This window comes from Corvus hawaiiensis, chromosome 2 (genome assembly GCF_020740725.1).
Source record: "Corvus hawaiiensis isolate bCorHaw1 chromosome 2, bCorHaw1.pri.cur, whole genome shotgun sequence".
NCBI lineage: Eukaryota > Metazoa > Chordata > Aves > Passeriformes > Corvidae > Corvus > Corvus hawaiiensis.
Window position 1 is genome coordinate 103,486,230 of NC_063214.1, and position 25,839 is coordinate 103,512,068.

Genomic DNA, 25,839 nt, shown 5'->3' on the forward strand with positions numbered 1-25,839 from the left:
AGAAGCATGGAAATTTCATTTGCTTCCCTCATTAAGTAAAGATTCAAATTCTGTATTTTATTGTGTATGCACAGCTTCTCTTTCTACTCAGCGGAACTGAGGGCCAAGTCACACCCCTATTTATTCTAAGATCTTATTCAAACATAATTCAAAGCATATCTTCCCTTTACAATTCTATAAACAATGAAAAGAATTGTCAACTTTGGTTTTCAGGCTTTAAAACAGATCACTGACTTGACAGAGCTCATAAAGCATGCTCAAAAGACAACTAATGTTACAGCTCCAAAGAACATGCTTTCAGACTCTCCTTGTTGTCTTTCTTACAATCACACTGCAAAAAGGCTAAACCCAAAGATGACTACTCAGCAAAAAATACTCCTCTTGAATCTGCTCATGTAGTTTTTCTCCATTAAAGCTGCTACAATTTAACAGAGCAAAATGATGACATTTAATGAATATAGACATAACCAAAATCTATCTACTTGAAAAAAACCAACAACAACAACTAAACCCCAAAGAGATAACAATTCAAAGGGTGGAAGGAAAAATATGAAAATGTATGGAAGATGGTCTGCTTGTGAGGCAGCTTTGGACTTAGAGGAATCCAAAGTTAGTTCCATAAATACGTCTCATTTTTCCCTTAAAATAAGCCTCTGAAAGTGTTTTGCCCTGTGTTGGAGATAATTATCAAAGTGCTTATGAATGAAAAAGAACTGCTAATACTGAAGACTGTTAAGTTGGGCTCTACTTCAGCAGCTGTTTTCCTTCTTTCACTGATGCACACACAAACCTGCATATTCACATCTGCACACATTTATCTTTTTCAAGAATGCAAATCAGAAGATTTGGATGCATCAAGACAAGGATGCTGCCAGAGTCTTCTGGGGATGAGTAGCTCAATCCTGCAAAGTATGGCTGTTGTGGATTAACACCAGTGGGCAGGTAAGCACCATACAGTTACTCACTCACTCACTCACTCACTCACCACCCTCACTGGCATGGGGGAAGAAGAAGAAAGGGGAAAAAAATCCCCAAGAAAACACTAAAGATTAAACAAATAAAAATAAATAATTTAATAAGTGGAAGAAAAGGGAGAGGGAGACAGGACAAAACAAGCAATGCAAAAGCAATCACTTACCACTTCCTAGACTGATACCTAGACAGTTCCTGAGCTAAAGATGGCTAATTCTCTATACCTCCCTGTTTTCCCCTTTATTGCTAGGCATGACTTTATATGACATGGTATATCTCTTTGGCTGGTTTGGGTCATCTGCCTGGTTGTGAACCCTCACCCTCAATCTATTCACTGGGGTGTCAGAGTGAGAAACAGAGGAGACCTTGACAGTGTACAAACACTGTTCAGCAAAAGTTAGAGTATTAAGAATGTTATCAGTTCTATTTCAGTCAAAATTCTGAAGCACAGAGCTGCTATGAAAAGAAAAATCTATACTATTCTAACCAGGCCCAGTGCAAAGGTATGATTACTTTCATCAAATCTGGGTCATATTCAGAAGAAAAAGAACAAAAAGGAATGTCTCAAGGCATAATAAATGCTGGCAAGCAGCTGGGCTGTTATGTTTCTTAGTTTTTTGGAAGTAGACTATACTTTTCTCTATTAATTTAGAGGGGCCAAAACACCTAACCACTTCTGCAAACATTGTTTGATTACTCCGTTCCCAGACTTTTAAAGGCAACCTGAATTTGTGTATTTTTCTAGAGCCATAGTACATACCACTAGGAACTCAAAGAGGGCTTAGTCCAAGACAGCCTTTCTTAGCTGTGAGATTTCATAAAGTATATACCTGCACATCTGGGATGTAATTTTGTCATGTTGCAACTGACACAGCCCATTCACTGCTCTAATAGGCAGGACATTTGTAGAACAGAACCAAAGACTCCAACATTTCCCCTGCCAACCTCAGGACAAAAATCAGCATGTACTCACACAATTCACTTGAGGCAAGTTTGGAATTTAAAAGTGGCTTGAGTTTAAATACGACACACTTTCTAGACACAGTTACTCCTATTGAACGTCATTGACACATGGAGGACGTTCATTCAGTCTCTGCTCTCTAGTACTGCTGTCTAGCAAGGAGAATTAAGTAAGTCAAACTGCTACTTCATGGAGAAGCAGACACATTTGTAAGAGCCCTGCCAAATTTCCCATCTAAAGTCTAAAAGGAGATGGTGATGGAAGATAACCTGGAACCATTTTTCCTTGCTAACTGGTCTGGGGAAAAGCAGTTGTCACTCATCATTTTCTTCTTCTGTAGAAGACCCTTGCCTATGAACCTTCCCTCTTCTCACCCACAGCTGAGCGAGACCTTCCTGTTTACCTTGGAGAGAATAAAAAGAACATATCCAGCCCTCTCTTGCCTATCCTACCACCAGCACTGGTACTTTTCTCCTTGCCTGAAGTGTCTCTCAGCTGAATCCAACAGTGGAGATAGATAAAATGTTTCACATGCTACTGCCACAGCTATAGTGAAGAACAGATGCCTAATAGAAGGAGTTAAAGGTGATCCCATCGGGTAAAGGACAGAGAATAATGAAGATCCAGAAGTTCTGGGTTTAAAAATACAGGACAAAAATGTGAAGAAACAGGGAAATAATGCAACTAATAAATGCTTTCAGGGAGATGGAGTAGAGTTTTCCCCAGATGGGTACACAGGAGATGCTACCCACAGCAGAAGGTTTCTGGGGGAGGCTTGGATTGAAGTAATTTGCACGTATCAAGTAACAAATTTCTAAATATCAAATTTGGCAATGACATCACAGATTTAGGAAGTTGGTCTAGCACTAAAGAGGAGAAAAACCTTATGATACATTTACCTTTTATAAATCATAAAAATATTTATTCACCGAGATAACTGATAAGTCGATCCAGAAGGATTAAGTGCCCTGCCCATTTTACTTAGAAGGCTTGTAAGTTACAAAGAAATTCTTAGACTGACACAGGAAATAAAGCTTACCTTTAAACTTGTAACTTTGTTGGCACTCACAACTCCTGTTTCAAAAATACAGTCCTAGGCACCAGTGGGGGAGTCATGACAGACTCCCAGAAAAGGCAGCAAGCCAACTTGTAGTTAATTTTAAAGACTGCATCAGTTGTCTACAATTTTGCACCCTGGTACAGATCCTGTTTGTCTGAAAAGGATCCAGGCCATATAAAAACAGTCTGCTGGACAGAGTCCAGAGTTTTACAGACTAAAAGCACATAATTTTACAACATTCCACCCCAAATCTTGTATGAAAATGCTGTGAAATTGTGATAGGTAAAGGGAGGCAAATAGCTTTTAACATTGTCAAAACATTTTTCGGTCAATCTCAGGACTGTGGGAAGAGCAATCTCAGATCTGTGGGAAGAGCAAAAGGTAAAAGTAACATCTGCAAAATATTTTGTGTTCTAGTCTTTCTGCATCCTTGCAGCGATACTTTGCTCAATGCTACACTTACAGGGAGGTATTACTCTGATATTTTCAGTTTACAATGTATAGGCTCCTTGCCATCTCTTCAAAATTCAGATGAAAAAAATCATCTAGTTGCCAGTATGGTCTGTTGAACTATTCTGAAATACCCTTCACTGGTTTTCTGATATATTGAGAATCAAATACAAGGCTTCAGTTCTAAGAATACCTTCTTACATTATTATTTTTATTGCCAAGCATAGACCTACTAACCTACACAGGGCTATACTATGCAGTAAGTTTAAGCAAGTGTGAAAATGTTTGCAAGTTTAGGGCCTTAGATCCCAGTTCTGGTCCACATGACCTAGCATAGCAAGTAATATTTGCAATTAACTTGAGTCCTTCTACTTCCATTTCACCCATTTCCCATGCTTCAGTGCTTTTGCAAAATAAATACAAACCATAATTCCTTCTTCAACCCTTTTTAATTGTTAAACACTGAAACTTTGTGTGCAAGATATGTAATTTCTTTGCACCACTTAGTTCTGAGAGAAAGTCCTTTAATGCTGTAAATCTGGCCAGTGATTTGAATTCATCACAGATAGCTTATGTAGCTGGTGCAGGCGCACTCGCGGTAGGCACAGCACTCCATTACAGTGACATGCTACTTTTCTCTGCATGACCACATATGCAAACAGCTGAAAAACAACAGGTAAAGCTGTTACATTCAAAGAACCTCATTCCTAACAAGCTACAAGCCTTGCTTAGCCAGAGGTCAAGTTTACCAAATAAACAAGTTTTCAGCAAAGAATGATCAGGTTTCTTAAAAAAGTGAATCAGAGCCTAAGCAAAAACAACATCTGCAAAAGTGAGGACAAATGCTCACGACCCCAGAAAAGGAGACAGGCTGACAAAACTGTGGATAAATCAGGATAGCCATCCTATTCAAAAGAAGGGCCTCAAAAGAGACATTGGTGCCCTGTTATTAATCCAGTCACCTTTGAGTGGTAGATCTTAAGAGTAAAGCTGGTAGTTCACGTGGTTTAGGGCCCCCACATTAAAAGCCATTTGAACTTGTTCCAGGAACATAACAGCATTGTATAAGAAGCTGCCAGTTGTACCAGTCTGACATAAAACAAGGTCCCTTCAACTTCCCTTATAGAGTAGTTGCTGCAGAACTATTTGCCTTACAGGACCACATTTGCCTGCTTCATTATGCCATAAATCCAACAGACTAGGGCATTTTTAAATGTTACTGCAAAGAAAGGAAGCACAGGAAAAATTAGTTTTTAGACAAAATATATTGACAAACTTAAAACTAGACAAAAATGTTTTCCTTTCAGAAATGCTTCATTATACACCTAGGTAAATTTATGGTGGTCTGAAGCAGAGATCAACAACAGAAAGGAAGACTCACTCACTTCAGACTCTCATAAAATACTTACAAAACTAACTTGAGATGTGTGCTCTGAGTCCTTCTGAAAAAAATAAGTAAGATTATTATGCAAAATATAACATTAGAAGCTATCGGGAGCAACCCAAAGCAGCCAGGAACTGGGTCACTTATTCAAGACATGACAGATTCAGGGTTAAAAACCTATATTGTCAATAACTCAATATGATGCTGAGAGCCTGTATCAGAGCAAATTCATATGCACTTTTGAAGCCAGCTTCGCTGTTTCTCCTCCGCATCCTCCATTTTAATGGCTGTTCTTAAGACTGAAGAGCCTTTTTATAACAGAAGTGTAGTCCAAATTAATCAATATTTCAAAGTAAATATTTTGACCAACTCATGCTTTCAATCAAAAAGAGTAGATGAAAAAATAATAAAGCATGAACCAGAAATATTTAAATAACTCACAGGAGCATCAGCAAATATGGAATATGGTTATTTGCCATATTTCTGAGTAAGTGGCTGAGATGTTCTTTATAGACATGCTACAAAGTCCACAGTGGGTTCTAATATCACTCCATGAAATAGAGGCACCAGGCCTTTCACCTTTTTTCTCTTTTTCATAACACAGATCAGTCATTTAATTGATGGGACATTTGCTATTTCAGAGCTTATTTCTTGTGCTTTGAGCAGTGATTCCTTAGTTAAACTGTCACACATTTCCCCTGAATCTCAAATGCATGCATGTTTCCAAATTAAACACAACCAATAAAACCTCCAATCTGAAAATTCTCTAATAATAGAGATGGAGGAAGGAGTTCATTTATTTTGAATGCTATAAATTTGGCACACCCTTGTGCTTCTGCATCAGCACAACTGTCAAAATTTGACAAGTCAGAATTGAGATGTGGGAACTCCACCATGTCATCACATCCACGCCACTGCTCCTCTCAGATCTGCTTTCTGAGGAGCCTTCAAACACTTTGCAGACCTCATTTCCCAATGGTTGAGTACACAGAGCTTCACCACTTCCCTTGGAAGACTACTCCATAAATGTTAGTCATAAACCCAAGAGGAATTTGTAATTGGATACAGATCTCCCAAAAATTGTCACACACCATATATTAATTCTTGTGTGCTGATCAGTGCAGTTTGAGTGCTTCTGTAATACCCATTCAACATCCTCCTTGATACATGCTGGGATGAAACACTGTAAATAACTCCTCTTTTGTGCCTTTGAAATCTTTTCAGACATTTGTATTCCTTATAACCACCTTTATTTGTAGCAGATAAACAGTACACTGCAAAGGAACACTGTATTGAAAAAGGAAGTCTTGTTCCTATTGTTTCAGTTTATTAGCTTGCATCTTAATTCTAGGACAACATGTGATGAAGAATCTCTCTTGAAACAGAAAGATGTTTTTTCTTTTTTGCAGAAGGGCAGAAGAACTGATGTCCTTATGTTCTGTAAGACTCATGGACAGTGGGGTTCAGCACAGCAGTATTTTTCACCTGACGAGTCAAAAGGAAAGTGTTCTTACCATTGCAATTGTAAATTAGATTGGAATTATACCTATCTTACATTAGACAGAAAAAGGAAACATGATATAGAAGAAAAAGAAAAGGATAGCTTTCATATTAAATCCCCTATTAATTCAGTCTGCTGCACCTGGGATCTCTTCCTTTAAGAATAAAGTTGGAAGTCACTTTGGAGGGAAGACAGCTGTCTGGAAGCCTTTGTCCAAAACCAAGTGTAGGCTTCTAACAAGTCATGACAGAAAAAGGCAAGATCCCTTCACTTTTTATAGTATCTTAAAAGCCCCTTTCTCCCTGCAGTTTCACAGAAACTTAAAAGAAAAATTAAATCAGTGCAATTGAGAACAGAAGAGTTGTGTTTCAGTCATAAATGTTCAACACAGTCTACAGTGGTTACCACTGTACATGAGAAAATGTTCTACCTGTCTGAGAGCATGAGGAAACAGTGGCAGGTAGTAAAAGTGAATATAGGAAACAATAGAAAAACTGCCCTCTGCTCTTTCATGTATTTGTTACTTTTGATGAATTTTGATAATACAGAGAGATTTCATTACGCACCTGCAAGTTTTAAAAACAAAGTCAGTTTCACTTTACATGGACTATTCTATTAATTTATATGTTCAGAGCCTTGTGGTCCCATGAACACAGGGCTCTCTGCTCCCTGTAGTTCATAAGTTAACCCTTTTTTCCCCTAGGAATTGCAGGCAGACTAATATTATTGCTTTGAAAATGCTGATCATTCTGAGAAAGGAATCCTTAGCTGCAGCTGATGTATCACCAGAAAGAATCCTCCAAGGGAATTAGACCATATGATTTCATGAGCACAGAAGAATAGGCCTTGGGAACAGTCTGTCCTAGATGGGAAAGTGCAACACTCTCACCTTCCCAGCACTCTGCTCAACAGATACATCCCCATTCACCCTCTACTGAAAAAAAGACAGTGGCTTAAACATGAGGCCTAGGAACCAGGTGTAAACAACACTGACTTCTTCAGAGTCTGTACCAGACAATTTACAGTGAAAGACTGATTAATTTGGACAAACTTTGGTTTTTAAAAATCCAAGACAAACAAATCAGGTTCTATGCTTATACAAACATCTCAGAACCTAGTTGCTATCTCCACCGATTCATAATTCAGGAGGCCCAAGTTAACGAAAGTCCCACAAGCCTATGGAGGCACCTGCCCTTAAAAGGAGCTTTTAAGGCTGTTGAAAGCCTATTTTGATTTAGTCTTAGTTTTCCGTCTGTTGCATTTGCAGCCTCCATGTGGGCGGAAAAATTCCTATATTTTTTGGGTCAACATCTTCATAATGTAAAACATAAGAGTGACATTAGTTAGGCCCACAAGCCAGGGTAGCTCCTTCCTTTTGTGACAGCTCTCACGAGAAAACCACAAAGTCCTGATTTTTGTGACATTTTTCTTCCAGTGACACAGGCACTCTAGGATGGAATAAGTTTATATTCACACAGATACGTCACCTTGTGGCCATAGCACTGCCTCTTTAGGAGGGGGAAAGGTCTCTAGCACACATCTTGCATTTCCTGGGCAAATTAGTAATAAAAAGGTAGATAAAACCTAAAGCACTCTTGTGGTGCTTACAAGTCTATGTGCTTTGTCCAGCTCTCAGGAGAATAGTAACTGGCAACCACCCTTGAAAGAAAATCAAAAGCAAATGAAACTATGCACTGGGGCTAAAAGTTAATGAAGTTTCTCAATATCAGAAGAGGGCAGCCTATCACCCTCTGTAATGGGGATGTTGTAGGTCTTGGTCTGGGGTACTGATTACAACAGGCACAGCAGTCAAAATTTAACATCACACTTCACACACCTTGAAGTCGAGCAAAACCTAGGTTGCAACACACATCTTTCTCGATCTAGTGTTAAAACATTTCGGTGAAGGAAAGGTGCTGAGACACATTTCTTTAGAAAGTACAGAGTGTTTTTTGTTGAATATTGGTTCCATATTTGCACATTATTGTTCAGGAGATTTTTTTTTTCAGAATATAAAACCATGAAAAAACACTGATCCAGTCCTGATCTAGGAGAAATATTGAACCTTGCACAGAAAAATGTCATCTTTCAAACAAGTTTTAGCTTTAGATGTAGTCTGTCCAAACTTTTTAAAGAGTATTTTATTGCAGGCAATATGTCAAAAGCTGGGTTGGAGTAGACATATGGCTATACAGTTGCCTAAAATTACTGAATATTTTAGTAGCCTGGTTCAATTTAATTTTTGCAAATTATTTTTAGATGGAAAACTTCTAAACCTCAGAAAGAGAGTCATATAGTGATGCTGCCTATGAATATGAAATCATATGCTTCTGTCCCCAAAATACAGTAATTAACGGTTGTAGTAATTATTGCCATCAAAAACCAAGTATTTTTTCTAACAGTTACACATTGGCTGCCTGAGACTACATTCCTTTCCTCTGTGCTCAGAATGAGGATTGAATTAAGACAGAAACCACTGTGGAAGACAGCAAATTTCCAACAAGAATGAGCAGGATGCATTATGGCATCCCTTTTGCAAGATGGAGTCCCCAGTCAACCACATTGTCTTAGCCCAGAGAGCTGTGAAATTCACAGTGGCCGTCTTGCCACTCTGGCTAAATACTGCCCTGAAAAAGAGTTCTGAAGAACAGCCCCAGCTATGAAAGGAGGAGTGAATCATATTCAGGCTCTGCCACTGAGAGATGTCTTTGAACAGTATGGTAGAAAGCAGGTTGTTCTGTGAACAGATATCTCTGCTGTAACACCTTTTCACCCTCCTCCAAATCAGAATAAAATATTCAAAGACAAGTGAACAGATGGACTGATTCAAGTGGATGCCTATGTTAGTAAAAAACGTTTACTGCTAATAAAAATGTTCACCTATATTTTAAAATTACAATAAGAGCTAATTTTCTAATTTTAGGAAAGTCAACAGTTAAACATTTACCATTTCATGAATTAGACGCTAACAATTAATTTAACCATCATTAAGGAATTCATTTAGTAAACAGACCTCATGAATCATGATCTCACAAAAGAGCTAACCTCGGAAATGCTGAGTCATGAGAATGAGGTTATGGGAAGTATCAAGTAGACGAAATTAATCTCACTTCCATTTCTCTGTTTTTCTATTTTTACATTCTCCTTTTCCTGGATCATTGCCTTTAATCTGGGGCCCTATTGATTGAATGCTATGCCTTGTATTCTCACAGTGAGCTTAATGGGTATAGCAGCGCAGTGTGCAGCATCGATCGCCTGTAATCAATGACTCAGCACTGCCACACCAACGGGGCAGACGGGCTCATTTGTTGCCCATAGCACATCAATAACACATTTCACACAACAAACCAAATTTGCTCTCCAAGGAAAACCTTGTCGTGTAACCATCCAATCTACCTCCTGCTTAGATTCAGTGCTCAGGAGAACAGCCTCCTCTCCTCCACTGACACAATGCACACCTTTATTTACAGTAGTTATGTTCTTGCTTGCTTTACATCTACAGAGATTGTGCTGTTTCAGTTTTCATGGCTACATCACATGATCTACATAGTAAGAGAAACAGGGGTGTATTTTGTAGAGCAAATGACAGTGGTTTCACATGTAACTATCCATTCTTTTACCATTATTTTATTAGGCTTTGTATTCATTCATGTAATCTCTGTATTTGTTGTTACTAAACACTAATGTTAAAATGGGAGTCATGGCAATAACTCTTGAGACTAATAACTGGGCAGAAGCTAAAGTAATGTAGTCATTCAGGGTTCTCAAATTCCAAAGCAGTGAATCTATGCTATCGGAACCCATTGGAGTAAAGGGTGGATCCCAATCTGAGGCTGAAGCTTCTCTTTACAGGTAAAGGCCACCTGTGAGACACCAGCTGATCTACTAGCACCTGGTTAGAGTATGGCAACTGGAGGCGTAAATTGGACAGGAAAGGAAAATGCAGACCCAGCTTAAGCACTGCTGTGGTATTGGGACATGGATATGAGACATTCTGGGGTCTGAAATTGGAAAACATTTCCAGATTTCAAGGTAGGGACACAGCCAAAGTCATAGCAACTACAATGTAAGCAAGCAATTACAGCAATATGTCTGAAAAGGTGTTTGTGGAGTCATTCCTTTCTCACCATGAGGATCAATTACACTTATACCCTCCACAACAAATATTTTGTTCTGAAAATATTTGCCTGAAAAATCTCCAAAGACTGACCTGGCAGCTTCTTTGGGTAACCCATCACAGTGCCTAAATACCAGCTGCAGAGTTCTTCCTAGAATCTAATGAAACCCACCATTACTGCAAATTGCCTTTTGTTCCATACTCAAGAGATGAAGAGCAATTATGCTGTTATATTTATAACCACGTCTGTTTTATTTATTCTCTTTTCTAGACAGCAATTCACCAAGCTGAGCTCATGCAAGTAGCACTTTGATAGGAAAGCCAATGAGTTTCCAGATTTGGGGGTGGCTGCTGCAACTGGGCATGTTCACCTTCTGTTCTCATATGAAGGCAGCAGTGGGCAGCAAGAAAAGCTCAGATCCTCCTTGGACCTCTGGGTGAAGGCAGATGGACAGAATATTAGTTCATAAGATGCTTGTACAGGAGACATTGGCAATCCTGATTTTCAATAAAACACACTCAGTTCCTGCAATCCATGTCGTATTTTCTTAGCACAATTTTTGGTTTGCTTTCCATTAGTCTTTCTCCAGTTTGTTTGCGTATTTCTTAAATTATCACATATAAAACTGGGTGAACAATTCAGGATGACATTTGTCTCAACAGACAGGGCAAAATGGTTACCTCTCATCCTCTTGTTTATAATACCTTCAGTAATGACTCCCAGAATGGCTTTCACATTTCAGCATTTTGCCTCATCAGCGACTTGCATTCATTTTCTAATTTGCGGTAGCCCACAGATACTCCTGCTGACTGAATTATTCCCCATTTTCTATAAATAAATTATATTTTCTTGTCCAACTATAGTAACTCATGCTTCTTTTGATTCCATTATATCTTCTTCATTTCAGACCAGCTTGCCAGCTAGTGACTTTCAAATTTAGTTCTACCTCCCTCAGCCTGGGTGTTGTACTGGAAACTTGGCAGATGATACTGACTCCATCAATTAAACTTTTTGGTTTTGCAGGCCCTTTCTAGAGAGCTTGTTGATTTAGTTTTTATCATATGATAGCAGTTCTGCATACCAACTTTAAAACGTCTGTGGGTGAATAAAGGCCTTTCAGCTGATGGTTCTGCTCAGCTGTAATCTTCCATTTTCCCCTTTTGTTTTGTTACTTTAGGTCTCATGTGACAGAAAATGTCCAAATTGGACTCCTCATGGTACAGAAACATATGAATTAAGCCTTCAAGGCACATTAGCCTAACCTCTAAAATTAAAACGCAAGCTAACAACTGAAAGTCATTTCACTCACTTTCATTAATCCAAAGCAATCTTCTTGTGCATTCCAGCAATGTGGAATGGTACACACTAGAACCAACATGGCAGGTCTCTGAAACGTCAATGTACCTATGGGGTATTGCTGAAAAACTGCTGAGATCAACAGCTAAACTTTTTCCAAATCCAAGTACCCTTTTCATTAAAGAGAGCACTCTAGAACATATGTAGTGATATCAAAATGCACGTTTCTTCTTACAAGTGTTCCATTCATGCCAGATATACGGTGAGATTCTAGAATGAAGGATGTAGAATTTTCATCATTTTGTTTTCTAACATCAGGTGCATTTCTCTGTTCCCATTATTATTGTCTGATATATGGATGCACACAATCTTTCCTTTTGTATTGACATTTATGTGACTCCCTCCAAACCATTAAAAACCCACTAAAACCTGAAATACTTGCAAGTCTAGATGTGAACTTGTCAGTTTTCTCTCCTGTGTATACCATATACATAATTCCTTAGGACATACACTTTATTGACACAACTTAAGGCTTATTTATTAAACAAATCATACATGCTCATTGAGTCCAGTGATTCACATCATGTGAAAACTGAACATCTTAAGCAACACATGTACAATAAAAGCAAACAGATGTTTGCAGTCCAAGCCTGCATTAACGGTGGTGGCATGGCAACGTATCAAAGGCAAAATGCAACGTAGCCAGAATTTCCCACTGGAGCATTAAGCACAGCTACATAACTTTGAACCCACAACCAATAGGATGTCCCAAACCACCCTGGGTACGGCGCTGTACTTAAGGTAAGAATTCATAATTAACTGCTAATGCCTAAACTCCTCAGCTAAAAGTGGATGGAATTTCCCATGAAGGAGACAACTAAGATATGAACAGTATAGTAAAACCACCACTCGTTTTACAGAATTAACACAGCAGGAACATTAATGTTGTTTCATACACAGCGAAATTAAATTTATCCAAAAAAATCCACCTCAGGAGGCCAGATCTGAGGTTTTATATAGAATTTTCCAGGCTAGGCAGCTACAAAACAGAAGTGTTAGAAACTCAGCAGCAGGAGCACATTTATCCCTGGAGGAGCACAGCAGACAAGCCATGACACTTTCAAACTGATACCCTGAGCACTCTGCAATCCAGTGTGTCACCAAGCTGAGCATTCTCAACCCATTGCAGTGACTGCAACTGTGCATGAGGGGTCAAAAATGGCCTTTCATTCATACCACTGAATGTGAACATCATGAATGCTAAATGAAGCGGTACTTAATATAATGATATCTAATGAAAAAAACTGCGGGCTTTTTTTTGTATGCCATCCCCCTAAATCCATCTCTCAGAGGATCAATACAAAACCAGCATTAAGTGAAACTACTAAAGAAAAGAGAGTTCAACTTAACTTCTACCTCCTAATGAACCCATAAATGGAAGATCTCAATTTGTTCAAGGAGAATCCTGAGTATTAACTGATTTACCTAAAAGCAAGTACCAGTTATTCTAGTCTCTGTGCACACAATCATATGAAAATAGTAACTTCAGACTTTAGATGCATATGAAATTAAACATGTTACAATGATAGATATAGATAGATCAGGAAACATGCATTTGCCTTTGTACAGACTTTTCGACTCAAGTATATTTCTAGATATCTTGCTGAACATAAAATATATTTCATGTGAAAAAAATATTAAAATATGAAACCACACCAAATTTGCAATGACATGTTTGTCTTCTCTTGATTTCTTGCTACACCATCAAAACCTAGATTTAATGTTAATATTTTCAATGAAAGAAAAAAAACCCATGAAAACATCAGGGAAGTACATCCTAAGCAGCTGGTAAACTCAGACCCTAACCCGTGTCACATATTTTTAATACCTTCCCCTTATGAGTCTCAAAGCAGTGTGTATTCTGAAGCTCTGACCCTGATAAATGGTTTTGAAACATAACTTGGAATTAATGCAGGAAAAAAAAAAGATTCAAAGGATGAGCTTTCATAAGTAAGACTGCTTGCAAGATAACACAGGACTAGAGAATTTGTGGAGGCTTACTTTTCAGCCCAGTAGTTTTCTGAGCTTTTTGGAATGAATAAACACACAGGAAGATAGGATAAAAACTTCACATCTTCATCACAGACATTTCATGCTTTACATTTCCCAAGGCTTTTTAATTAAAATACTTGTATTTTTCCTGTCCTAAACAATTACATTACACAATAGTGAACAAATATACAGATGTCACAGACTTCTAATCCAGAGTATAATTTAATGTTCTCTCATCTAAGAAAGAGCCTTCTTAAGCCATTCCTCAGCTTCACACTGTCCAGCTTTTTGCCTCCTTCATTTTCATGACTCTTAAGCACTTGCACTCACAGGAGCTGTAATGAATGCAATGCTAGGCCAGAGGTTTCTCATCTCATTTTTAGGTTGTGGTTGCAGACTGCAATCCTAATAACTGTGTCCTGAAAGTGGCACAGCAGAGCCAAGTGAGGCACTGCAGTGTGAGGACAGCTGCTGGGCTAGAAAGCCCAGCTCAGGTTTGAAATTATATTTTTAGCTTTAAACTCCAAATACATTTACCCAAGGCTGAAAGAAGAGAGGCAAGTTTTAAAAAAAGTTTAAAAAAATTAGGCAACACATGCTTTTTGTAGATCACATGATCTCTGGAGAGCAGCATTAGGCAGATGGACTGGGCAGACAGATAAAGATGCCCTTCCTATAATTCCTTATTATTCATCTTCAAAGCAAATATTTTACTTCATGCAATAGAGTGAATTCTACAGAAAAAGTGATTTTGCCTTGCTCTCTGGACACCCATTTCCACCTTGAGTTATTCTTAGAGCTCTTGCTTAGAGCTCTTCAACTGCAGATGGCAATTTTCAATTAGGTATGTGCTTCAGGGGAAATAAGGAATTTACTAAGGTCACTTAAGGGCAATGAAATCACACATGCCATATAAAATGCTTACACTACAAAATGATAGCATAATGGAATGGTAAAGCCTTTAACAAAATCGTAAAGGGAGCATGCAACTAGTACAGCATGTTCTTTTATTATTTCAAGTTCTCCAGTTACACCTTTGAAAGGTTAGTCTTTTTTTTTTTTTTTATTCAATAAGTGTAAAGATACCAGGAAGAAACATGATGTACCCAACTGCCTCCTGCAAATGTGTAAGAGCACTCAGCTTCAAATTATATGCAAATCTGAAAATGAATGCAAAAATGAGGTGATGGCTGCAAGGCAAGCAAGCCTACAAAAAAAGGTGCCCTAATTTTTTTAGAATGAGCAGATTACTAAATGTAGAAAAACATTGCAGACATTTAGTATGTTCTTTCATTTCTAAATGAAAACTTTACAATAGTATGTGCTAAATACATAAAGCACGTACTGGTTTAAAAGTGACAAATGAACAGCAGTTCTTATGAATCAAACCATCAGTAACACAACAGGAAGGCAGAAGATAATTTTGGTTTGTTATCAATACTATCAAGTCCAAGTATTTCTGCTTTCATTCAGTCTTGTCTCAGTTACACAGCTAAAGCTGGAATCACAGGTGTATGCACAGACTTGATGTGCTCATTGCCTTTGCCTGGGTTCAACACATTCATCCTCAAAATATACAGTCCAACACAACACCATTACTGCACTCTGAACACAGTTCTGCCATTAAAACTGATATAAAGGAATCCTTGAATGAATGAAAAAAAAAAGTCTTTAAACCGGGTCAGAATGCCTTTATCTCCTTCTTAAATCAGTGAATAAAGCTCATCCCCTATTAACATGGGTTAGAGACCCATGCCTAGGGTAGCAGGCTGATTTGCAGAAGCTCAGGCCAGAGAATGGTCATCCAGTCATAGCAACTGGATTTTCTTGTGATTTCAGATAAAGCAAAGGGTCTATCCCATATTTTAATTGCTTTGTTAACTTTGCAATTCTTTTCTCACTGTAAACAAGGATAAAACTTCCCTGGGATATATCTCGAACCATCAGTTCTGGTCTGAAAAGAATTTGCTTTTCATGCATCCAGGTTAATGGAAACTTGCGCAACACCACAGGCACAGCACCAAGCTGAGGTAAAACCCCGGGCCAGACATTGGTTTTAGGCAGGTCCCACTGTGACACTGCAAGGTCTGAAGCCACAACTCCTGTGGGTGGGAGAGGCAGGCACTGTGGCTGAAAAGGGTGAGAAACAACTCCTCTTGTGTCCCTTGAAAGGGTCACACCCACAAAGCTCACTAAGGGGCAGGCAGGCTGCAGCCTGGGCCAGCCCTGCACCAGCATGGCCACACAAATGGCTGCTCAGATCCTGGTACACAGTAAATTCATGTCAACCCAGAATATACTGTAGAGACTTTGAACCACGTTTCTACCCTGCTTTGCACTGGGAAATCAAAAGACCATTAATGATTGCAACATAGCTAGACAAACTGATAGGGGCAATGCAATTTACTGCAGAGACTTGAAAAAGGTGATTTAAGGGCATGTTTCCCTGGAGTCTTCTCCTGCCCTTTAAATTCACACTTTGATTACTAACAGCCCTGCTAAAAGTCCTTTCTCTGTGGTCCTTTTCAATTCAAAATAATAAAGGTATTCCACAAAACCACCAGGATGAGAAGTGCGACAAGAGAAATTATGGCTCTGGTCCACCAGCCCTGCTTTCTTTGCTGTGGTGACTTCCACCACAACCAAAGATGATTCATGACAACAAACCCATTAGCTTCAGCCCTGAAATAGGTATTTAGGAACTTGCTATCTACTTTGTGGTGTTGAAGCTCCTAAAAACGTCTCTGCTGAAATTACTATGGCTATCCTGTGTCATTCCCATTAAAACCTCATTCAACATTCAAAGTCAGGAGTTAAGAAAAATCTTACACAGAAATGAATGAGAATCTGTATGAACACAACTGACTTTTAATTCTTTCCTTATTCTGAATTAATTTTAACCAGGTAATACTCTATTACTAATCTCAGGGAGACATTATTTCATAAAAGTTACAGCTATTTAGAAGGAAGAGGGGTTTTAAATAATAATAATCTTTATTGCAAGCTTCTAACCTCCTAGGCATTTCACTTTCCCGCTTTGACTGCTAGGAAAGATATAGCTACCTCTCCAATTACCAGTGCATTCACATGCCTGGGCACACATAAATATGAATAACCATGAAAATAAGAGGAAAGTAATCATATGTCTATCAGTCTCCAATGTTAGAAAAACCAAAATCATTCTGAAAATGCACTCCACCTGTTTTTGACTAGTTCTCTGCACCTTTTTTTCCTTAGAAGGTACTCCAAGAGATCAACTGAAATTATTTTTCCATTCCTATGTTTTACACCATAATGGCAGAAAACTTAAATAAAGTTCCACAATGAACATGCTGCTACTTAACAGAAACTGTCCTGAAGGACTGCATACCAGTATTCTTACAGCTAGAAATCTATTTGAAATTGGTTTTCAACTTTATTTTTCATTATATCCTGAGTAAAATCTTCAGGGAAAAATTTCTCCATCTTTGTGAGGATTTTACTGGAAGACTGTTTTAAAAATGTTATCATACTCTGCAAATACTTCCTAAGAAATACAAATCCTTGTTTTGCACTGGGTAATCCCTATTGTAGCAGAATCTGTTTAGCTTATATTTCCTATAACAGTACCTGAAGCTTACTTTTTAACTCACTGCAAAATCTTTATTACTACAGGAACTCCCTGTATTCTAACAAACACATTCCAGCTATGCTGACTTAGCTGCACTCACACACATCCATATAAAATACACCAAAACCCTAGACATGGTAAAGGAGTGCACCTTCTACAAAATGTGCATTTTTAAGGTTAAAAAGACCAAAACCAAACAATAAACATGTCAAGAACTTCTTTTCCCACACATACTAGGGTGATAGCACCACGGATTTGCAGCGCTTCAGCCAACTGACCGAAGCATCTCAGCTTTATTTCCCGTCTCAGCTCACATCTGTGTTCCATCAGAGCTAAGAAAGTTTGAGAATCTCTGCAGTAACACGAAGGTGCATCCGACTTAGGAGCCCATGGAATGTCAGATAAGTTACGGCAGTTGTTCCCGCAGCTCCGCAGCCCCCACGGAACTCACAAGCCGCTTTCGGAGGGAACAAGAGCTGGAAGGGCAAGTCTCGCTCCGACCCTCTCCGCACCCCGGCCCCGCCACCCTCCAGCTGCGAGGATCCGCCTGACATACCTGCTTCTCCATTTTTGCCCCTGACAGTTTTTTTCTCTTTTCCAGAAGCCGAAGGAGAGGGGGGACAGTCCTTCCCTGGCGGGCGCGGCGCTGCGGTGCCGCCGCCGGGGGTGCGCTCGGTCCGGTCCTGCCCCCGCCCGCCCTCTGCGGAGCGCGCTCGCCCCTCTCGCAGGCACAGGCAGCCCTGCCGAGCTCCTTTAGGGCGAACAGGTTTCCTTATATAGGTAAACACAAATTGCATTCCTGGTGACAGAGGCTAACTGGAAGTAAGCTTAGCTTAGTTAACTCCACAGATACCAAATGGGTCCGAGTGCCTGAAGTTTGCATAGCAAGGCGTGGTGAAGGGTCTTCAGAAGGGAGAACAGTTTCTTTGCAGTAGTCTAGCACCTATGAAGTTATTCCATTACTTAAAGCCATAGCAATACTGAGTACTATGTTAGCATTACATTAAACACTTGAATATTTTACAGAACACTCAGCCTACATTTCCATCCTAGAAAAGTGGAGGTGACAAAGGTATGTGTATGTACTGCTACAGCGGGGATTACTGTAACCCCCTCTCCCAGGACTACATGGCGGGGGGAGGAGACCCCAACAATGTACTACAAGGTGACAAAGGTTTGTGCATACACCTTCTGATAAAGTTAAAATAAATCCCACAATATTGGAGTTTCCATATAAAGACTACCATATATAAAGTGTTATGTGAAAAGGTTAGAAAATGAGGATTGCATAATTGGTATCAATGGAAAGATGCAGTGTAAGAAAAGCTTGTTTTACTCTTTCTCAGTTCCTTTTCTATGCAACCTAATAGTTAAGCATTTGGTGATAGATCTCTCTTTGTCAGAAGTGTGTGATTGCAATACATTAACAGACACACCCCTACCTAAACAGGGAAATAAAGATAGAGGAAGTACCAAGAACTGTGTCACACTCTGCAGAGCAGTGACATATGTATTTCATATATTTTTTTCATCATCTTTCCTGCTCACTACTCACTAACCCTTTTCTGCAAATACAACTTGCTTGTCCAGAAGAACTTCAGCAGGCAATTAATTAATTAATTACAGGGAAAATTATGTGTCACTTTATTATATTCAGACATGATTCACTGTTAGTTATGGCACTTCCACCTCTAAAACACTGTTGATATGCAAGAGGAGTTAGACAGCAAGAAGCATGAGGATAAGGAAAAAAGGAATAAAACAACTGATGGAGAAACACAAAAATATGAGCGAAAATGTGAAAAGTTTCAAGATTTGATAAAATTATGAGAGGCTGACTTAAAAAAACCCAAACAATGAGCTCTAAAATATACAATTTTCTTTATTTCTGTCCCCTGGGTATATTGTCTATAACTCAAAATGCACAAGAGACACGAATTTGGCTTCCTGCTGACCTATGGAGTGTTAGAAACAACAGTGTACCACCCAAAAGCTGGAAATTGTCATTATCCACAGGACTACAGCATTTTTTTTTGCTGCACAATATATGACTTGAAGATCATTAAATAACATACTGCACAGAAAAGCTATTCCTAATGTCCATTCCTAATGGTTTCAATACTTCTTTAGTTATAATTTTTCTCTTTCCCTGAGGCATAAACATTCAGCCTCATGATACTGAAGGCGTTTGGCTTAGAAGTTGAGAAAATTGAAAAACAATACCAATAAAAGTTGTAAGACACTCAATAAATACATCTAAAATAGTCTCTCTGTACAGTATATAGGGAATCAGGAGTATGTGGCCAGGGGCTTGGTATAATGATCTTCATTCAACTCTTTTGGGGCAGTTAACTCACTTGTGGCTTCACTGCATAAGAAGCGGATCTTGGCCTTGCCAAGTTCATAATCCTGTGATAAAGCATTTGCAGTGAACTACACAGCCAAGTATTCCCTTACCACCGGTGAGCTTGTGACCAGCTCCTGAATGAGTATCAGTTTTTTCACGTGAGTCAAGCCAATTAAAATTCATCAGATTCCCAAGACTGCAACAACAAAGGAATTTTAAGAGGGCTATTAAGCTAATAGTAGATTAGATAGTAGATATTACTTCGAGTATGGTGGACACTCTGTCCTTAGGCCAGCACTTTTTCTGTTTGTTAACCCAGACCCCACAATAAACATCACATTCATTTATCTAAAATACTCCCTCAATTAAGGATTTTCTCACCACTTCTTCAGTGCCCATACATGTGCTTTCTTACCGTAGTTTCAAGCTGAAAACTCAACTACCTTTCATACTCTACACCTGACACACCCTTTTACCTCCTGACATACCCATTTACCTCCATCTCTTTACCCAAACATCGTATGGTGAATCAGTTGGGGGATTTAGGCTCTTATAGCCAGGCACAAAATCTCATGCTTTAGTTGCTGGCCCCCAAGCTGTGATTTCATTAGATTGCTGGCAAAAGCATGAAAAGTCTCCCCGAGTCCTGCGTATGCTACCTTTGTAAGAGAGAATCTCTTTGCTTAAAAAACACTTTAAGTAAAATAATCATTTTTCCTCAAACATAAATCAGAATGAAATTTATTTATATTTTAATTGCATGTCTCTGCTAAAACATCAACAGCAGTTAATCATCATAATAGATGTCATAGTCAGATCTTTTTTATTTGAGTCCTTTATTTTTTTTTAAGAAACCTCTACATAATTCTCAAGAAATCCAACTAATTCTTGAAGCCGAGAGTAACCTAGACTTACTACCCCCATTTACTGTGCTGTCACATATACATATCTGCACGCAATGCTAAGATAACACTAATTACGCTGAAACCATCCTCTCCTTTTCTCCAGGAAGAGGTCTAGTAGATTTGAGCTTGTATTCTGCGACAGAGGCTATACGAAAAGATCTGAGAAGACATCTAGAATATGTTGGGTTTAATGCTAGGAATTAAAATATTCATTAGAAATGAATGCAGTTGATGAGAAGGAGTTATTTTCTTCACTACCGTGGTCCAAGCTGCCCCCAGCAAAAGCCCAGCATTAAATAGACACTCTCATTCAGTGTGTCATTAGCTTGTTTCCTGTGCACAATCCATACAAACAGTTTATTGGCGTTAGTTTAGTCCTTGCTGTTTAGACAGTACCTATTTGTAAGCCAAATGACCTTTGTCCAGCAGAGCCAACCAGAGTCCCAGGCAGAACCTTGGTTATTGATCAGTGTATTGCTGCCTTTCTCTTTCCTTCCAGTTGCATGCCTTACAAGCCACGCTTCCTTCATCTCAAAAGGTGATTTTTAAGAAATACTGTCCCTTATGAAAAGACTGATGGATTTTCCTTCTCTGACTTCTGCCCATTCTTTAAATACGCTGTCCTTTCACTATTTATACTTTTGTACCAGAAATGGAAACCTAGTGGAAATTTGCATGGCGAATTTTGATTGAATGGAGTAGGTAAGAGCAGTATTTCCTATACATACATTTCCATAATATCTATTTCTTGTATATAAAAGATGAAATGTTGGTTTCCAATCATCTTGCCATGAGTCTCTAAAGATCTGCCTTGAATTTTTTCCCTATGAAATGCTCAGGCTGAAACACAGCAGATTTAGTCTCCTTTCACTGAATTTCACTCAATAACAAGGTTTGCTTCTGAAGTTCTTTGTAGGCTGAAATTGTCCACACTTGAGTGGCTAAATAAATTGGCTCAATTTAGCCAGGTAAGTATAAAGCAACAGAGATCTCTCAAGTTTCACTGCACAGCACGATGGCTGCACATTTTCCAGAATCAAGCTGTTAATGCATTCTTGAAGTTCTAATTTCTTACGTGCAATGGCAACACTTCCTTTCACTTTGATAAGGGCAAGATTTCATACCTCATCTTGGTATCTGCATCTTTACATCTTCAGTTTCCCTCAGAGATGTGCATCACCGACATCCCACAATGTACGTTCTGTTTTGTGGAGTGCAACAAGATCATTCATTCAATAGTTTATTGTTTGTTCTCAGCTACATTACCCAGTCCTCAAATCAAGTAATGTGTTCAGCTAAAATGGCAGCAGTGAGTACCCGACAAATGAGGCAGATTCAGTTCTAACAGCCTTTGTTTCACATACAAGTCTCTTCAAAGATATGCAGTGTTATAGTGCATCTCTCCTTCTACATCAAAAGGTCTGTTAGCTTAAAAACCTAAAGCTCTGCATATATTTCTATGTACAAGTCCACACGTGCTATTTCCTTACTGCCATTAAAATAACTTATACGTGCGGAATGCTAATATTGCATTGTAACATACTGTGTCAGTATACACAGATACACATTAACACTCACACTTTCAGTTTAGAACCTGAACAAGCTATGAACAAAATGCCCTGGTGTTGTGTACAGTTTTCCCCAGGCAAGTTAACTGCTGGACAAACCTGGCTAAGTGGGTTTGACTGGGATCGAAGTAACTTCCTTCAGAGCAGCCATTATGGTCCTGTGTTTTGGCTTTGTGGCTAAAATTCTGTTGATAAGGTACTTTTGTTTGGCTATTACTGAAGAGTGCTTGCACCACGTCAACATGCAAAATTGCCTTTTTTCCTGCACTACCCCACTCCAGTGAGAAGGTCAGGAGTGTGCAAGAAAAGGGGAGTGGACACTACCAGTAACTACAGCTGACCCAAACTGGCCAAACAGCTGTTTCATACCATGTAACAAAAATTTATCAACACCCAAGACAGACTAAGAACAAGGAGGGTGGCTTCCCAAAGTAACCACTGTTTGGAGACTGGCTGGGCATTGGTTTGCCTTGTAGTGTGGTGACTCTGTTACTTTGCTGTGCCTCCCACCACACTCACCTATTAAACCCTCTTTGTCTTGACCCATGAGTTTTCTCACTTCTGTTCTTCCTGTTTTCTTCCCTTGCTCACTGGGGTAGGGGTGAGAAAGTGAACTGTCCAGTCCAGAGACTAACAGCAGAGAAGTTTTGGAAATTTCTCTTTACTACTCATCAGCTACCTGCTTGTACCTCACAGAAGATACCCTCAGAGCAGCCTGTGTAAATGCTTCCATCTCATTTCATGGAAAAGTAAAAAAACTGTCATGCTACATTGCCCTCTGCAGTGGCCCACTGAAGTCATTTGACTTCACCATGAAATGCACTAGAGGCATCTAAATGATAATCACACATCTGAGAAACAGCTGAAGTTGTTGTCTCTCAGCCACAAGATCCTTGACTATAACTATGTGCATGCAGGAACTTCAGGGAAAACCACAAGATCTGCATGTCAGCAGGTACACTAGGCACAGACTTGGGCCTGAGAGCTATGTAGTCACAGACTGTAATTTATATACTCAGCTAATAGAAAGCACAAGGGTTTAACATGCTATGCTTTTCTTCCAGCAAAGTAAAAATTAATGTAAGAAGCTACACTCATTCAACATTCAGGCTGAAAATGAAAATATTCAAAAAAGAAGAAACTAAAAGGTTAAGTTATTCAGAAGCAGTAACTCACAACTGCACATACTGTGGGCAGCTGAGCGCGTACCTTATCTGGGGAGCACTAGCTGTACGGATCAGTTAACTTTATGATACAACCCTTACTTTTTATTATTTCCTGATCTGGTGTTCAATTTTACAACCTTAATGCAAGTACTTCGTTAATAAAGCATTACTTATAAAATTTGACCACATTACTTAACCTTTACACAGAAACAAAGATGTCAAAACAAGTTAAGGCCAATGACTAAGGGTATTATTTTTACCCTTGGGAAATGAATTGAGCTTTCTTCCTCACCAGTCTTTCAAAATGCATCATTAAATCAATGTAACACAACAAGTTGCTATCTTTACCCTTGTACCATGTGTTCTTCAGGTTTCAGTAACATGTTTACACTAAACAAGAGCTTTATGTTTCCATTAAATACATTTAAAACTCAAGGTTGTGGTATTAGATGAAGCCATTAGCACACGATCCAGCAAATAGCTATTTGCTTCTTAAGAGTTTAAACACTTTATCTGGAAAAGTTAATGAAGTAATTATAATGTTTTTATTAATGAAGATTAGAGATGGATTTAAATGGCATTTGGAAAATAAACCAGACAATTAAACAGGCTTTCAGAACTGTGTAAACTCCTTAGGGTCCGGGGAAAAAACTCTCAGAATACTTATACTGAGAAGGACATTTGGAAAACACTTAATTCTTAATGCTACAGAACTCCAGACAGCAGAAATTATCTTCATGTCAACATCAGCACTGGGGATTGTAAGCACTGTGATGCTTAATGCTGACCAGCTGTGCTTGAAGCTTTGTTTTAAAGTCCTCTCAAGATGTCTTTAACTGCAGCACCTTCCACATTAAGCATACTTTGCTAATGATGGGGTAGTAGAAATGTCATTAATGTTTGAACGGACATAACTCTCAGATTAGTTAAATCAGTAACATGATTTTACATGGAGGAGAAGGATGATGCTGCAAATGAAAGAGTCATTGCCACGTGAATTTTTGTATCTCATCCCATGTAATACTGCAGAAAATGGAAGAAAGCATGTGTACTGGAAAATCCTAAACAAGCCCAGAGAGGTGTTCCAGAGCAGGAGTGGGCAGGAAAGGAAATGCAGGACTGCGTGTTCCCTTGTTTGCCATGAGGGCAGCATAGAACTCACGGTTTGTTGACACACTTTCCCTAGCACTTTTGGAGGACTCACAGCTCGGCAACTGCATGAATTCACTTTACCTGACTACAGAGGTGAAGTACTGAAAACTGGAGTTCAGCCACCATAAGCTGTTCTGCAGTTTCTGGAAGAAAAATACTGCTGTTTCTCAGACAGTGGATCACCTGAGAGAGGCGTACCTCTCTTAACCCTTCAGAGGGGTGACCACACACATGGCTTAAAAAGCCAGTTACAGTCCTTAAATTAGGAGCTATGACTGCTGGCCAAAGAGCATGTGAAAATGAGTCACATGACTAAGAAAATACTGATTAAAATGGATAGTAAGCAGATTATTGTGACTCAAATACCGCTATTTCTTGGTAGAACACATGGACTAGTTTGATCCTTAGTTTTAGATAGTCCATATCTCTAAGCCTAACTGTGTGCAAAATAACATCAAAACTTAGGGAAAGACAGTAAAGGCCAGACAAAAATTTGCATTCTGAGAGATTGGAGTATTTAAAGGAAAGTGTGGAATTTTTTATTTACAGGTCTTTGTCATGTGGAAAATCTGAAACACTGGTCAACAGCAACTTTTGTCATGGAGTTCCCAGATGAGGAAAGGGAAGGAAACCATTTGACAGCACATAAGGAGAAATGTGTGTATATTGCAAAACCAAGTGTTTTTAATAAAAAGTGATCTGTCCCAGTCACTACTTACAGTACACAGTGAACTATTTTTATTCCAAAACTTATTGAAAATAACTAGTTAAAGTGCATTTTTAGACTTTGTGTCGATAGAAATGAAAATCAGACATAATACTGGTATACAAAGAACACATATTCAAAGAACTGTACTTAAGAGTACGGAGGTAATAATTCATGTATCCACATGACAGCTGAGGCCTCACTTAGGATATCCTTTGACCTTCTCACTGTGAAGATGAGAGAGCAGCAAAGATGAAGAACATTAAGAAAGCTGCAAGATATAAGGAACAAGATGGAAAGGACATGTAGTTTAAACAAAATATGGAACTTTCAAGGAGTTTTTGAGAGAAACAAGATGAAAGAAAGAGACTTGATCGTGATTGTTCATGGAAAATGTTCACCTAAAACACAACAAATTTAGATTAGATGTAAGGACAAATCTCCAAATAAGAGTTATTCATCACTGGAGAAGTCTGCCAAGAGAAACTTCTGGGATATCAGAAGAGGAAATACTTAAAGGGAGATTAGATAGTATACTCAAAATAGTGCAGCAGATAAACCTGTAAAATATGTAAAAGACTCTAGTAGATA

At 38.8% G+C, this 25,839-nt stretch overlaps 1 protein-coding gene across 1 annotated transcript in view; it reads right to left on the reverse strand.

Annotated features, from left to right (window-relative positions):
- MID1 (midline 1) overlaps positions 1-18,051 on the reverse strand; it is a 249,910-nt gene extending 231,859 nt beyond the window's left edge. Inside the window, exon 1 of the mRNA XM_048329100.1 lies at positions 17,961-18,051. The gene's annotated coding sequence lies outside the window, so the exon portion shown is untranslated. The remainder of the gene's footprint in view (positions 1-17,960) is intronic.
- Positions 18,052-25,839: the final 7,788 nt, after the last annotated feature.